Raw genomic sequence first — 17,884 nt, forward strand, 5'->3', positions numbered from 1 at the left:
TATATATATATATATATATATATATATATATATATATATATATATATGTATATATATATATATGTATATATATAATATATATATATATACATATATATATATATATATATATATACATATATATATATATATATATATATATATATATATATATATATATATATATATATATATATATATACATATACATATATATATATATATATATATATATATATATATATATATATACATACATATACTTTATTTAAAAGCAGCAGAAATATAACAAAAAAAAACGTTATTCTGAGTTTCACGTTCCCGTTCATCAGACAGTTTTAACAAAACTGTCCGATGAACGGGAACGTGAAACTCAGAGTAACGGTTTTTTTGTTATATTTCTGCTGCTTTTAAATAAAGCATATTACTCTACCTCTAATATTTGAGTACTCTTTTTTCCACCTTGTTGCACATTTCATGTGCTTACTCCGGTATATATATATATATATATATATATATATATATATATATATATATATATATATATATATATATATATATATATATATATATTTAATAACGAACCATGTAATTCACACTCTGGAAAATTTATTTCTGTAAAATGTTTTTTTCTTCTTAAGCGCACAAGATTTAGTCTATAAATTTAGGATGTTTTTGAAAGATACTATATTCTATCATCAGAATATATATACTTTCTCACACAACAATTAAGATATTTATTTTAAATCGCTTATTTATTTATTTTAAAACGTTTATATTTTAAATCGTTCATCTTTCTTCCCCCACCCACACACACACACGCACAAAAATTAATTTGGGCGCGAAAGAGTTTTTTTTCCCTAAAACACTGGTATAAAGCTCGACTCGTCGAGCAAAAATGTGTGTTTTGTTGAGAATTAATCCATTTATTTGACAACAAAGAGGTAAGTAACACTTTGTCGGTGAATTTTTACCTGTCTACGTACACACACATGCTATTATATATATATATATATATATATATATATACATATATATACATATACATATATATATATATATATACATATATATATACATATACATATATATATATATATATATATATATATATACACATATACATATATATATATATATATATATATACATATACATATGTATTATTTACATTTGACGGATATTTGTCCTCATCTTGTTTGTTGTTAACGCAACGTTTCGGATGATACACCCTCCAGCCTTCATCAGGTGTCTTTGGGAAATTTCGAACCTGGGTTCTCATTCCTAAGGTAATTTTCGAAGTTGTTGTTGTTGTTATTATTATTCAGGTCACTGCCTGGAATCGAACTCGGAATCTTGGGGTTAGTAGCCCACGCTCTTAACCACTACGCCATATGCCCATGGTAATACACACACAATATAAATGTCACATTCTCTACTATATATTTTTAAAAACGAACCATTTAATTCACACTCTGGAAAATTTATTTCTGTAAAATGTTGGGAGTGGGTAAAATTTCCGAGGCTTACACCTCACCCCCACCCCGTTTTTCGGGATCACTTCCTGATCAGTGTCACTACTCCTTGGCTCACAGACTTGGGAATTCTCCCGTTCTGCTGCCAGTTCACGTATACACCGGCCAGTATGTTCCCGAACAAGTCTGGCATACTCTTAGAAAATTCGTAAGGTAGACAATCCAATTCCGGCGACTTTTCCCCGGGGCACTCGGAAAGCACCTCTATGACCTCCGCAGCTGTAATCGGCCCTTCATAGCGCTCCGAGTGACACGGGCCGCAGGCTAGGAAATCCTGAAGGGCATCACCATGATCCAGCGCCCCGCCCTCCCGAACAACGCAGCGAAATGCTCCTAAAAGGCTTTAAACATCTCTTCCTGTCCGTCGATCTCCTGTCCTTGTTCATTTATCACAGACCTTATAGCAGCATCTACGCCACGTTGGGTTTCTACTGAGCGACCCCACCCGGCAACGTTGATACCTTTGCAACCCAGTGCACGTACTTTAGCCTGGACCCTGCAACCTTCGTGTTTGGCATTGCGGTGTCAGTCCAAGACCGATCTCGCCGCCAAAACTTGGGGTGCAGAGCTCACTCTCAACGCCTCTTCTAATGCCTTAACTAGAGACCCTGTTACTCTAGCTTGCTCTAGACTTAACTGCTTGTTAAATCTAATAGACTCAAGTCGAATGGCTCTTTTGAGGCCAACCCACCACTGGTTATTCAACACGGTACCACTGAGTGCCCTCATGACTCTCTTCAATCTGGTTACGGTATGTTTCGTAAGCCAATAGGGTCTTGTTTAACTTCCAGTAACCAGATCCCTGTCTATGGACTTTATCTATATGTACCCTACACGTCACTAATTTGTGATCCGTATAGGGTATATAAGTAAATTGTGGACAGCTAAGGAGGACCTATCTCTGGTATTCACTACTATCCTGTCTATATAAAACCTGCGAAATCCGTCGTTATTACTTCAAGTCCACATTGGAACGCTCGGATTCTCGAGTCTGAATCGGTCTGCCAGCCTAAATCGCTTCAGCAAATCGATGAGACGTGAGTTACTTTTCCTATCGGTCGAGCCAACGTTGTCCAGGCATGCGTCCAGAACAGCATTAAAGTCTCCTAACATTATTATAGTCCTTGACGTCACAAGAAAATCCTCCAGGCGTAGATAGAACTCATTCCGTTTGCCTGTTGTGCAAGGCGCATAAATACCTATCAACCTGAAGGTCTTACCACTGAAAGTCAGATCCAGAACGACCGAATCACCTTCTGGGTGTACAAAGACTCGCCCTGTCCGACTAGGAGACATGATTTTCTCATAGTCTTTCAGGAGGTTTGAGAAAGCCTGCAGCTTGTCCAACTTGGTCTCTGTAGCAACCATAATATCAATTTTATGTGACCTGAGGTCGTCGAGGAAACAGGCTTGCTTCCACTTCGAACTCAGGTCACGCACATTCAGACAACTTACACGTAGCGTAGCCATGACAAAAACGGGAAAAGGAAATCTACTTACATTTTAGTCTAGGGGGATCATTCTCAGCACTGGTGCAGCTGGGATTTCCCCTTTTATTTCTTCCATAGGCGGTTCTTCTGGCAGGTCGAGCACTTTTGGTAAGTCTTTTAGCTCGATAATTTCTTTAGGAGATCTGTTCTTGAAGTCCTTGTAAAGTTCTTTAGGGATCTTTGCAATACTATTTGGACTTTTACTGTTATTCGTTTGGTATATTTTGCTTTGTAAGTGGGGTTTAATTACACCCATCATTGAGTTATTGATGTTCTTGAATACCACTGTGGTCATTTCCTTTTTGGGCTTAGATTTGTCTATTTTTATCGTCATAAATGTTTTCTCTTTTTTCCTCCGGGTTACTACTTTTTTTTCTTTCTTTGGTTTTCGGAGCTGCCTCTTTAGTAGGTGACTCCACTGCATTCTTTCGCCTTTTTCGCAACACCGTCTCAAAGTCCATCCCTTCTACTGACGCTTCGACTGGTTTTTCGATTTGTTCTGGTTCAGTGGCAGCGCTCTGCGTAACAGCCTCCATGGCTGAGGGCGCCTCCTCTTCTACATTTTCTTCCTGTTCCTTCTGCTGTGCTTCTTGTTCCTTCTGCTGTGCTTTTTGTTCCTTCTGCTGTGCTTTTTTCTGTTGGGGGCAATTCCACACCAGGTGCCCCATTTTTTCGCATTTGAAGCACCTGGGCTTCCTCCCCTCTACATGCACAGCTAATATGGTGTCTTTGCTAATGCATATCTTTTCTAGTAATTTTTCCAGGTTCATTGTTGTTGTCTGGGCCAAGATGTCCAGAATTTGCCCTCGCCAGTTTCGTGGGGCATCTCTGGAGATCTGTATTATATTTATTTTCTCCTCTCTCCCGTATAGTAGGGTGGCAATTATCCACGCAATCTCAATCTCCGGTGGGATATTTTAAATCTTAATCCGGGACTTCTACGTCCCAGATATAGTGGTAGCAACACAATGCTACCACTTTGCAAGGTTCGAGTTGATAATTCTTTTGCCTTCTCGGCTGACTCAAATCTCGCTTCCACAGTTGCGAATTTACTACCTCGGGTCAGGTATTTTATCTGGTCTAACACTGGCCCGAGGCACTTTTCTACGGTACTTTCTTCGAAGTACTCAAATTTCTTTATCTCACAATCGTCATCATCGTTTAACGTCCGCTTTCCATGCTAGCATGGGTTGGACGATTTGACTGAGGACTGGTGAAACCGGATGGCAACACCAGGCTCCAGTCTGACTTGGCAGAGTTTCTACAGCTGGATGCCCTTCCTAACGCCAACCACTCAGAGAGTGTAGTGGGTGCTTTTACGTGTCACCCGCACGAAAACGGCCACGCTCGAAATGGTGTCTTTTATGTGCCACCCGCACAAGCCAGTCCAGGGGCACTGGCAACGATCTCGCTCGAAAATCCTACAGGAGCCAGTCAGGCGGTACTGGCAACGGCCACGCTCAAAATGGTGCATCTCATGTGCCACCCGCACAAGAACCAGTCCAGGGGCACTGGCAACGATCTTACTTGGCTTGCCGGGTCTTCTCACGCACAGCCCATTTCCAAAGGTCTCGGTCCGTAGTCATCGCCTCGGTGAGGCCCAATGTACGAAGGTCTTGCCTCACCACCTCAGCCCAGGTCTTCCTGGGCCTACCTCTTCCACGGGTTCCCTCAACTGTTAGGGTGTGGCACTTTTTCACGCAGCTATCCTCCTCCATTCTCACCACATGTCCATACCAGCGCAATCGTCTCTCTTGCACGCCACAACTGATGCTTCTAATGTTCAGCTTTTCTCTCAAGATACTTACACTCTGACGGGTATTCACATTGACATTACACATCCAACGGAGCATACTGGCTTCATTCCTTGCGAGCTTACGTATGTCCTCAGCAGTTACAGCCCATGTTTCACTGCCATGTAGCATGGTTGTTCGTACGCATGCGTCATACAGTCTGCCTTTTACTCTGAGTGAGAGTCCCTTTGTCGCCAGCAGGGGTAAGAGCTCTCTAAACTTTGCCCAGGCTATTCTTATTCTAGCAGCTACACTTTCAGCGCACCCACCCCCACTACTAACTTGGTCGCCCAGATAGCGGAAGCTATCGACTACCTCTAGTTTTTCACCCTGGAATGAGATAGAAGTTGTTTCCTGTTTGTTTGCAGTCTTTATTGCACCTGAACATCTGCCACAAACAAAAACTAACTTGCTAGTTAACCTGCCTTTGATGTTGCTGCACCTCTTATGTGTCCATAGCTTGCACCGGGTACATCTTATAGAGTTACTACCTACTCCTTTTCTACATACTGAGCAGGGCCATCTACCTGAAGGGGTTTGTGTTTTATCTACCTTCCTACTTATTAGGATTTTGGTTTTAGCTAGGTTGACTCTAAGGCCCTTCAATTCTAGACCTTGCTTCCACACCTGAAACTTCTCCTCTAGTTCTGATAGTGACTCCGCAATTAGGGCAAGGTCATCAGCATAGAGGAGCTCCCAGGGGCAACCTGTCTTGAACTCCTCTGTGATTGCCTGGAGGACTATGGTAAATAATAGGGGGCTGAGGACGGAACCTTGGTGGACCCCTACCTCTACCCGGAATTCATTGCTGTACTCATTTCCAACCCTCACCTTACTGGCCGCATCTCTGTACATGGCTCGCACAGCTCTCACTAGCCATTCTTCTATCCCAAGTTTCCTCATTGACCACCAGATAAGGGATCGGGGGACCCTGTCAAAGGCTTTCTCCATGTCAACGAAAGCCAGGTACAGAGGTTTATCCTTGGCTAGGTATTTCTCTTGCAACTGTCTCACTAGAAATAAGGCATCAGTAGTGCTTTTACCTGGCACGAACCCAAACTGCATCTCATCTAAATTGATTCGCTCCCTAATTAGTTGGGCTATGACCCTCTCTGTAACTTTCATAACCTGATCTAACAGCTTGATGCCTCTGTAATTATTTGTATCTAAAGCGTCCCCTTTACCTTTGTAGCAGTTGACTATGATGCTGCTACACCAGTCATAGGGTATGACTCCTTCGTGTATCACCTGGTTCGTAATACGGGTGACTAGGCTATAGCCAACACTGCCAGATATTTTGAGCATCTCTGCAGTGATTCCTGATGGGCCGGGGGCTTTCCCGGTCTTCATACTCTTAATTGCTTTATCTACCCTGGTACTATCAACTCGGATAGCTGGTCCCTCTATTGGGTCGACATAAGGCAGGCTCTCTTTCTCCCATTCATTCTCTTTATTAAGCAATCTATCGTAGTGGCATCTCCAGACCTCTTTCTTTGCATCCTCATTTAATGCAAGCGTACCATCATCCATGCGAACACATTTCTCTCCTACAACATCACTATTCTCTCTCCTACACTGTCTTGCAACCCGAAATACCTCGAGTCTTTGGTCCTCACGGCGCAGAACATTGGCAAATCTTTCCTTATCTGCTTCCCCTCTGGCTAAATAAACCTGTCGCCTAGCCTCCCTTCTGGCACATTGGTACAATTCCCTGCTACCACCGTTCTTCCAGTCCTTCCAAGCTTGTTTCTTTTGTCTAATAGCCCTGTCTACCTCCTTGTTCCACCACCACGTTACTCTGGGTTGGGAGGGGACCTTACACCACCCACAAATCTGGTCGGTGGCTTTCAACAGGTTGTCCCGCAGAAATCTCCAATTGTCTTCCACGTTGTATGATGCTATATCCCCTTCTATTTCGTTAAATGCTTCAAGTAACTTGTCTCTAAGTCTCTGTCCGTTTGCAGGGTCTTTAAGCTTCCACACCCTTCTTCTCCAAGCCTGTCTAATTCTGGGCACCCATTTTGCCTTGATCCCAAAGTCGCTAACTACTAATCTATGTTGTGGGGTACATTCTTCGCCAGGGTAGGTTTTGGCATTTATAAGCCGCCCTCTTTCCCTATTTCTGGCGAGGATGTAGTCGATTTGGCTAGAGTGTCTGCCGGAGCGGTAGGTGACTAGGTGACTGGCAGGTTTCCTGAAGTTGGTATTGCAGACCATAAGATTGGTTGCATCACAGAACTCCAGCAGTCTGGTTCCCTCCTCGTTGCGGGAACCGAAGCCATAGCCTCCATGTATGCCATGGAAGCCCCCAGCACGACGTCCGACATGACCGTTGAAGTCTCCAGCCACAAAGAGAAGGTCCCTGTCACTCGTCGACGAGGTAGTTTGCAAGAGGGTGTCATAGAATTGGTCTTTCAGACCATCTGGTAGCCCAGGTTGAGGTGCATAGGCTGAGATGACAGTAGCTAATCTATGATGAAGCACTAGTCTGATCTTAAGTACTCTGTCACTTACTCTAACGACCTCGATTACCTTATCCACCCATTTCTCCGCTAGAAGTATTCCTACGCCCCCGACCCCGTCAGTGTTCCCTGCCCAGAAAATCTTGTACCTGTGTTCTTTGCCTGTGAGGAACCTTGCAGAACCTCCTCTCCATCTTACTTCCTGGATGCAGCACATATCTACGCATCTCCGTTCAAGCATCTCAACAATTTCACCAGATCTACCTTTCAGCGTGCCGACGTTGAGAGTGCCAATCCTAACAGTATGGGTGTTGCGGGTGTGGGCCTGTAGCCTGGGAAGAGGAAAAGCAGTGTCGTGTACCTGAAAAGAAAACTTGCAATTGGAAGAATTCATAAGCAAAACATTACCTACAACCTGCAAACATTTCTCAACCTTAATGCGCTACCCAAAGGTAGGGGAGAGGATGGCCAAGGCCACTAGATGGGTTCCGGGAGACAGCCGAGGTTGACAGGATGACAAAGGGATGAACTTCCGGTGGAGGGGTGGGATGACAGAGGAATGAACTTCCGGTGGAGGGGGTGGGATGACAGAGGAATGAACTTCCGGTGGAGGGGGCGGGATGACAGAGAAATGAACTTCCGGTGGAGGGGGTGGGATGACAGAGGAATGAACTTCCGGTGGAGGGGGTGGGATGACAGAGGAATGAACTTCCGGTGGAGGGGGTGGGATGGCAGAGGAATGAACTTCCGGTGGAGGGGGTGGGATGACAGAGGAATGAACTTCCGGTGGAGGGGGTGGGATGACAGAGGAATGAACTTCCGGTGGAGGGGGTGGGATGGCAGAGGAATGAACTTCCGGTGGAGGGGGTGGGATGACAGAGGAATGAACTTCCGGTGGAGGGGGTGGGATGACAGAGGAATGAACTTCCGGTGGAGGGGGTGGGATGGCAGAGGAATGAACTTCCGGTGGGAGGGGGTGGGATGACAGAGGAATGAACTTCCGGTGGAGGGGGTGGGATGACAGAGGAATGAACTTCCGGTGGAGGGGGTGGGATGACAGAGGGATGACAGACGAATGAACTTCCGGTGGAGGGGGTGGGAGGGCGGGTTACCGCCAGCGAGTAGAGAGGGCTCTTAATTGTAGATTTTAAATATTTGAGAGACAACAATGCATAAATCGTAATTTTTTTTTTTTTTTTTTTTTTTTATAAATAATTGTACTTTCCTTTGTGCGATTCAAAATCTCGCTGGAGGGCGTAATTTGGCTTTCGCCATTTTCTTCCTGTATCATCCCGTACAAGGCCTGTATTTCCTCTTTTTTGAAGGTTATATTTTCTTTACCTCCTACAACGGAGGCGAAATTTCTCATTTCTTCAACTGAAGACATTTTATTTTTAAATACACAATATTGTTGCGATAACAACGGAACACAGTTCGTAAATAATATAAACAACTCCTTCCCCCGTGGAGGAGGCTAACAATTTCACAAAGAAATTCACACAATAACAGTTCAACAATGTTTCCCTTACGGGAAACCACAAAAAGAAAAAAATAAATAAATGAACAATTCCTGCAAGCAGGCAACAACAAAAAAATTTTTAACAGACATTTCAATAATAAAACGCACTCCCAGCCAATAACTTGTTCGAACAACTAACGGACACTGCTCATACCTGAATTCTAAGAACCATATTTCGTGAATGATTTCTCTTTGAAGAAAGTTAGAATTCAAATATGGGCAGTAATTTTAACCAATGGGAAACTAATAATTATACCTATTCGGCCAACGTCATATTACCGCCGATAGTACATTTATTATGACTTGCTATATTACATAAGCCCTCAACCAGAAAAATTGTTAAAATTTTGCGGAACAAAAAAGGATATTAATACAAATATATTTCAATACATACTTGGAATTAATATTTTTAGCAAGTCAAATATACAAATTTACAAATGTATACACATGTTAAACAAATAAAAATAACCGCGCATCACGGTTTTACAATTGTAGCAAACTCATAAGAGGCGGAGAGAGAACGTAAGTCCGTTTGTCCGAACATGAGAAATTATTGATTTCTCATTGGTTAAAAATTACTGCCCATATACGAATTATGAACGTCGTTGAAGAAATCTTTCACGGGGTTACGGTTTTATGATTCGTGTATGAGTATTTATAAAAACCCTGATTTTCGGCAAAATTCTCCAGTGATCGTTGGATGTTACTCAAGTCCACGACACTCACCCTTTTGAGTATAGGCTAATATATATGCCATGTTCAATACTCAAATCAGACAATATTGAATTGTCGTGAAACCTTATTAGTTAGAATGAGAAACTAGTTAATAATAAATTTAAGTCGTAAATTCTCTACGATGAAATGCTTTGTTTCTAAATTTCTATAAATGTAAAAATATGGATATAATAAATTAATGTAGAAACTTAATTCCTTTTACTTCTCGTTTCTTTCAACTTGTTGAATTTATTTCTGTATATTAATGAAACTGTATTTTTTTTATGTGTAACGGTCAAGAAAATATAATCTAAATCTTCAACATACATGCACGTAATGAACGCACATTCAGCGTCTTGTCATGTATACATCATAACATTTACGCAGCCTAAACTAAACTAAGAGTTATGCTTAGTGATAAATACTTATAATTAAGTTATAAGTAACGAGATTATCATTATAGTTTTTAATTAAATAAACAATAATATTCGTTATAACTTACGAATGAAAACATTGTAAATAAAGATATAGTATATCTCACATTTCAACAACCTGTTGTGATAACAAACAACCAACATAAAAAAACTGGTGTCCGACCTGATATACACATAAAACAATAACACAGCATTCATGGAAAGTTTATAAAATTGTTCAATATAATTTCTCTGGAAAAAATAACAAAGTTTTTTTTTTTTAAATCCAGGGGCGACCGTTCGATACCAGTACGAAATATCGGCCTTTTCCGTAAAAAGTGTTAATATCTCCATTAAAAGAATTGGTTTCTTCAAACATTTGACTAAGTAGAGCAGAAGTTCAGCAGGAGAATATTGTAAACTTTCTTTAACAACACTCCTATGCAAAGTAGAAAAACCAACTTTTCTATGCTGTAGAAATGTCACACCAAATATGTGATCTACAAGAATGAATCGGCAATAATTTAAATTTCAAAGAAGTAGAACTGGAATCTTTATATAAAGAAAATTCTTTATCAGTAGTTTGATCTTTAGACATTCCTTCTAAATTGATAGTACTTAATGAATGTAATGCATCAACATTCATTTGAGAAAATGCATCAGCTGCAGAATTTTCAACACCCTTGATATAGCGTATATCCATAGTATACTGTGAAATATAATCAAGGTATCTAATTTCTCTGGGTGAATATTTTTCAGAAGAATTTCTTAGAGCATGTATCAATGATTTATGGTCAGTAAATAATGTAAATGACCTACCTTCAAGATGTCTGAAGTACTTAATTGACAAGTAAGCTGCCAACAATTCTCTGCTGAAAACGCTGTATTTCGTTTCTGGTGCCTTGAATTTTTTTGAAAAGAAGGACAATGGTTGCCAAAAACCACAATGAAACTGTTGTAAAACTCCACCGATTCCAACATCGGAAGCATCAACTACCAACGATAATTTTGCTTCAGGAAGTTTTTCAGTTTTTCTTTTATACATCTTTTAAAGTTATAACTTCATTTTTCGGCAAGACTTCCTTTTGGACCCCAAAAAACACCCCTTTTTTATTTAATTTTTTTTTCTACACAAACCCCCGTTTTCGGCTACGGAAAATACTTATCTGCAAAAAAATTGGCAAAAATCGGCATTTTAAAATCTGCTACAATGAAAATCCACTTATATTCTCTTCTTAAATGTAAATCTAGAGTTAAACTAATTTCTTCAAATGTTTGGATATAAGACTGATTAACTGCTTGTAAAGTCAAATAAGCAGGCTTAGGTTTCTCTTTTAAAAGTTTAGCAGGCCAAATGGAACAAGCTGCTCCTGTATCAACTAAGAATCTTTGTTTGGAGTCAAATATGAAGAATACGCGACTTTTTATGAAGTTGTCCAAAGATTTTGTCGCCTCTAATCAGTGGTTGAGAAGTTTCCCGCCTTTTTTTTTTTTTTTAAAGAAAATCAAATGAGCATGGTTTAATACAATGATAAGATTTGTCCCCGAATTTCGAAAGGTACCAGCATTCTTCTGGGACTATTCGATCGTCCATGCCATCTTCCATTATTTCTGTTATTCTGTTTGCGGCAAAACTTGCTTCTAATTGAGCAAATCAGATAATGGTGTCACCTGTCCAAGGGGGATGCAAAAACTGTCGCAGAAGCTTGCATATAGCCTCTATCGATATAAGACATTTCAAACTCTTTAATATTTTCTTCCATTCAAATGTATTAACATTTTCAAGAAGAAAAATTTTCACTTAGTGAAATAACGCTTTCAACAGCTATGAAGTATAAATTTAGTTTGCTAGAAAGTGCAGTTAAAACTTTGGTAATTTTTCAGATTAACACCTGCACGATCTTCACTAGGGTGTTAGGGTCAGGGTCAGGGTTAGGGTTTAGGGTTACGGTTAGGGTTTTAGGGTTAGAGTTAGGGTTTTAGGGTCTGGGTTAGGGTTTTAGGATTTGGGTTAGGGAATTCCGTCCCTAACCGTAACCCTAACCCTAAAACTCTAACCCTGACCCTAAAACCCTAACCCTAACACCCTAGGGAAAATCGTGCGGGTATTAATCTGAAAAATTACCAAAACTTTTTACAACTATTATTGTTAATTCTTCAGCGTTCTTTCTTCCTTCAACCTTTAATATTAAATATTTCCGTTAATAAAATTTTGTGTGATGAAACTGTCATCTATATTCTATATAAGATTTTATATTTTCCCCAAGGGTCACCAATTTATGGTGTGTTACCAATTTATAACGGTTTTGACTTGGAAGAGATAATAAATATAAATGTTTATTGAGTAGGAATCTATAGTGATAAACCCGTCACTTATAACTTAATTATAAGTATTTATCACCATACATATAAATCTTAACTCAGGCTGTGTAAACGCTGTGGTGAATTATACACACCAAGACACTGAACGTGCATGTATGTTGAAGATAAAGTTTGCTCTTTTTCACCAATAGGGACAATACAAGTGGGGAAAAAACGAATGAAAAGAACGAAAGAAATCTAATAGAAGGGTGAAATGATGGCCGCCCGAACCCCACAATCCAGGTGACCTCATTGAACTTTTAAAACTAAATTATAATTTTAAAGTCCTTTTTAAAGTCATTTTTAAAGCCTATGAAAATAATCTTATAGACTCACCTTTAAAGACACTATTCAAACCTTCTTTCCAAACGTCTCACCAAGTCCATGATAGTACTCTCCATTTATGAGAACACAATTTACATGTGGGGTAAGTCCCACAGACTCTGGAACATTAATTTTTTCCTTTATAATGCAACTATTTTCTGGGGGTAGGGGCTGGGGAATTTTAAACTCCTGAGACTTTGTTTGTGTATCTGTAGGGGCCGGGTTGGGGTTAGTGTCTGGTGAGGTAGGTTGAAGGTTGGTGTCTGCAGGAGAGGGGTGGGGTAGAGTGGTGTAGGATGAGGGTAGGTTGCAGGTAGGGTGGGAGATAACATCAATGGTATGAGTCCTTTTTCTTCTTTTTCTTTTGGTCACTGTCTTCCACTTTTGTACTGCTACTTCTTCCATCTTTTCCTCAATGCATGGCTCCCCAGCATTCACTCCTTCTGCTCCTGTTGTTGCAGGAGGTAGAGGTACGGTCTCTTTCCTGACTGGCAGGACCACTGGTATACACCAGTGGGAGGAGGAGAGCGTTCCGCTCTTATGTGGCCTATCTGACCACACTTGTAACATCGGGACTTCCTGCCTTCCACCATCACCCTCAGTCTTATTTCTTCACCCACCATAATGGTGTCCACTATACTTTCCAGATCTTGTGGGGTGGCCTGTATGACCATCTCCAAGCTTTGCCCTTGCTAGTTTCTCGGCAGTGTCCTTGTAACCTGGCGGACCATAATCTCCATTCTGCACAATATTGCCGCTACAAGGCAAGCAACATCTACCTCCAGAGGGATTTCTTCTACCCTTACCCCAGAAGCATGTCTTCCAAGGTAAATAGGCAGAAGAACCATCTTGTCTGTCCTGAGGGCGGTCGCATAGTTCTACCTGGCTTTATCCCCTGTTTCCAGCTGCACCTCTACCGTAGTGAACTTCTTCCCTCTGGCGAGGTATGCAATGTCCTGCCAGATGGGCACCAACACTTTCTCCACCTGTTGTCTTGTAGCAACCTCGATTTTTTTCAGTTTCAAACTGTATGTTCTGTACATAATTATTTTTATTGCTGTAGACCTAACAAGCTTGCAGGGAGGAGGCACCCTGACTTCGTGCCTCTCCTTGTTCATCATCTCCTTGTATTTTTGCAAATAGTGCCTCTCAAAATTGATTATCTCTTTGACAACACCGGCTACAGTTGCAAAATTCCTCACTTGTTCATCAGACTTTTCAACCTTTTCACTTTCATCCTTGTATAATTCCTTCTCCATGTTGTCAAGACAACGCAACAGCTCTTCCCCTGATGTCTCCACGTCAGACAAACTTATAGTTTTGTATATCGATATAATCATAAAATGCAGCACTTCCCCCTTTAACCAAGGGGGGAAAAAGTTAAGAACACTGCTGCAAGGCAGAAATAAAGTGTTTATAAAACTCTCAACAAAAAGTCCAACGGTAATTTATCAACAATAACAACAGCAAGGTTACCACAGTAAATCAACTTACAACAACTCTGAGAAACTCCCGCACATGCGTACAGTCATCAGGCATCAATCGCATTACACTCCCAAAAATTTAGTTTAAATAGAGGAACAGTTTAGAATGGGCACAAAGATAAAGCATGTCAAATGGAAGATACCACCTTGATGGATAAAATAAAAAATAAAAATGATTCAACAGTACAATGTACAAATTATTAAAATTGTGAAGACCTGGGATTGCGTGATGGAATGTGAAAATATGAAGGATATCAAATTTAAATGAATTTGTAAAAATACATATAAGGAGAAAAGGTAAAACTTTTTACAAAGAACAAAATGTTCACATTACGGAGATGCACTTGCATAGCAAGTAACCTGATCTGAGATCGTGTGCTGAAACAAAAGCAATTGCAGCATGGAAGATGTTTACAAGCCATTTAAAAACACACAGAAACTGTTAGATTCACTTCAACATTTAAATTTAATTTGTCAAAATATTTTCATCGCTTTGAGACTGCAACCTGTTCACTGACAAAATTCTGTGCTGCATCTGAGATGTGTGTTTTTAAATGGCTTGTAAACACCTTCCACACTGCAAAATGTTCACAAATAGTCGTAAATGTTGGCACAATACAAAACCACATGATATACAAGCTATACAAATTGGTATATACATAAACCGTGTAAATAGGAAATTCTAAATCATTTTAAATATCACTTAAAAGCAAAGATTCTTTACACAAGAGCTGCCCCATACTACAACAAAGTGTTAATCAGCAGTGGCTTCAAGGAAAATTTAGTGTACATATCGCCTCCTATTAATAATAATAGAAATGATAAAGTGCAACATCAGAAAAGAAGTAGATCCAAGAATATTATTTGGTTGGCCCCTCTTTTTTCCCTAAATATGAAGTCTAACGTAGGAAAAATATTTCCCAGTAGGGAACCATTCTGCATTGAACACTTGGTCTGGCAAGGGTGTCCTCTCTCTCCCCTACTGTATGAATTGGCTCTCGAGCCTTTACTATGGAAATTGGAGACCAGGCGAGGTGCCCAGTGAGGTCTAGGTTGTGGAAGGTCTGTTATGGCATATGCAGATGACATCACCATCATCGTATCCAAGGTCCAACGCCTACAGTGGGTAGGCATGGCCCTCAAGGATTATGAAGCGGTTGCAGGGGCAAAAATTAACCAGGAGAAGTCGGTCAGCTTGCAGCTGAGCACCTGGAGAAGCAAGTTGACACTGCCCAACAATATCGTGGGACACTGGAAGGACGGGCCGGTTAAAATGCTAGGGGTTTGGTTCGGTCCAGACCTCCAAATAGAGAAGAATTGGAGTGAGTTAACGAGCAGGGTGACCCACCTAACCCAAATCTGGTCTGGGCAGTGGCTAAAGAGTGGGCTAGGGATGCCTTGACTGTTGATGCGCAGGCATGCGCTGAGGCATCTTTGGCTTTACCTGGATGGTGAACAGGTGTGGTCTTCGTTTGTCAGATAGTTAATCCCACAGTTCACTGGCTTTGGTGATCTAGGATCCTGGATCAAATGTAGACCAAGGTTGGGAGCTTGGCAAGCCAAGTGTCGTAAGGCACTTGTGCTCCCCTCCTAGATGGGTAATGCCAATGGTGGGGGTTCTACCTTGTCATTCTATAGAGGGTTGGTAGAGGTCAAGTGTGATGATACCCTGGGGAAACTCTGGGCTTCAATGGTAGTCAGCTTGCCGGTTTGTTCCAAAGGACATTTGGGCCAGGACCTATGGATAATTTCCAAAAGTCCCTGGCATGGCAATGTTACCAAGGAGCCTTACCAGTTTGAGATTAATTCGCCAGGCATGGTTCTTCTTGCCCTCCCACTTGCCCAAGATGTGAGCAGAGCAGGGAAACTGTTCTGCATGTGATTGCGCAGTGTCCAAAAATTTTGGAGTGGTGGGTTTATGTCAAACACTTGTTGTCATGTTTGGGAAGAGTACAACTGTCTTCTAAGTCAATAATAAAGATTTTTCCACCACCTTCTCTGAATAGAGAAGGTAAGGTGTATTTTCTCTGTGTAGTAGCTACAGCGAAAGAAATAGTGTGGAAGACATGAATGAAAGAAGTGGTGACAGGCGCATTCATCACTAGCCTAGGATTGGTGGGCTTCTTTGCCCACAATTTTAGAAGGAAAATAAAGCTGGAGAAGAGATGCTTCTCACCTAGTACATTCCAGAAATGATGGATGAAAGTGGAGAATATGTTGAGAATGAACGAACCTAATTCATTGAAAACATACGGGAAATTGAAGAGCTAAGTATTGGAACAGGGCTTCTGGGGTTGAACCTGTCCCAAACTCCATTTCGTTAAATCCATAATGAAATCATTTCATAAATTTTTATCTATATGTTTCTCGGTGTATTTTCATTTTGTTAATTCATCTTTTGCAATCATTCAATCTTTGACCCCTTGTCTGTATACTGCACCCCTCTTTTATTGTCCTTTGTTTTGCCCCTTGTCAGTAATAAAGAATCAGCATGTACGGGAGAAACAGAAGGTCCGTAATTCTTCATCATTTATCGACCAATTGGTACTGTTCAGTTTTGCACCTTTATCGATAAGACTGAGTGCTTCCTAATTGGCGGCGCCTGCAAAAAATTTTTTTCTGGGGGAGAATTAGAGATAAGAGCAAACAAAACACAAGTAAAACGACACAGAGTGTGATTTAGGATGGTGACTGAAGACGAAGAGTCAAACAAAATATGGCCTTGGGGTCAAGTAGACGAGAATAGAGAATAGTGAGTAACGCTTAGAAAATTTCTTGAAGGATGGAGAACAGACAGATAGAAAATTTGCAACCGGTTAGCTAAGGGACCAGTGTGAGAAAGGAAGAAAAAAGGAAACTGGCTGCTGGTCATGTGACAGCAGCAGGCAGAGGATAAAGACAGCAAGGAGAGGGAGCAACAGAGAAAAAAAGGAAGGGGATGAAGGGGAAGAAGAAAGGCTAGAAATACAAGAGGGAGAGAGAGAAAAGGATTAAGTAGAAAGGCTAGAATAGAAGTGAGAGAGTGAGAGAAAGAAAAGGAAAAAGAATGAAGGCGTGAGAAAGAGAGAGAGAGTCACGTGGGTATATAAAAAACTTACTTGTTAATACAAATTCGGTGTGTGTTATTTGATAAATGAAAAAAATGTATAAACAAACGATGTAATGTAGACTGAATGTAAATATTATGTATTGGGTCTTTCCAATGTAAATATTATGTATGTGGTTTTTCAATTGCATGAATTAAAGGTCAGAGGGGGAACAGGATATTCAAGGACTGAGAAAGAAGCGTATTGCCTAAGTTTTGTTTTTCTGAAAGTAGATCATGAATTTCTGGTGATTTGTATGAAAACCAGTCACTGGTCTTACGTGATTTAAATCCCACTGAAGAACTTTCAGCCTGAAATACTTTTGTTTTGAAATCTTCCCATAGATTGTTTGGATCGAGACTGATACTTTTTATAGCATTGTGGAATCTTTGCAAGTTGCTTGGTAATTTGAAGTTTGCAGCATTTAACTTTTTGGGTATCTTAAGACCAAACTGTTGACTTTTAGGCATTATTGAAAAATTCATTTTTCCATTCACGAGACGACAGTCAGTCCAGCTCTCTGCTCCTCTCATGGCCCGAACACTAGAAGCATCTTTCATATCACGTTTTCTGATCAAAATATAATCTGTGAGATACCACTACTTGGATCTTGAGGGGATCTAGGTGGTTTTATATTTATTTTTCTGCTTAAACAGAGTGTTAGTAATAACCAGATTATTCTCAATACAAAATGTCAAAAGAGCGACTCCATTTTTATTACATT

General features: G+C 40.5%; 1 long non-coding RNA gene across 1 annotated transcript in view; it reads right to left on the reverse strand.

Moving 5' to 3' along the window:
• Positions 1-4,150, reverse strand: part of LOC149131319 (uncharacterized) — an 8,714-nt gene extending 4,564 nt beyond the window's left edge. The window contains exon 1 of the long non-coding RNA XR_016238048.1: positions 3,015-4,150. This is a non-coding gene — a long non-coding RNA (uncharacterized LOC149131319). The remainder of the gene's footprint in view (positions 1-3,014) is intronic.
• Between the last annotated feature and the right edge of the window lie 13,734 nt (positions 4,151-17,884).

This window comes from Octopus bimaculoides, chromosome 23 (genome assembly GCF_046866305.1).
Source record: "Octopus bimaculoides isolate indiv1 chromosome 23, ASM4686630v1, whole genome shotgun sequence".
Taxonomy (NCBI): Eukaryota; Metazoa; Mollusca; class Cephalopoda; order Octopoda; family Octopodidae; genus Octopus; species Octopus bimaculoides.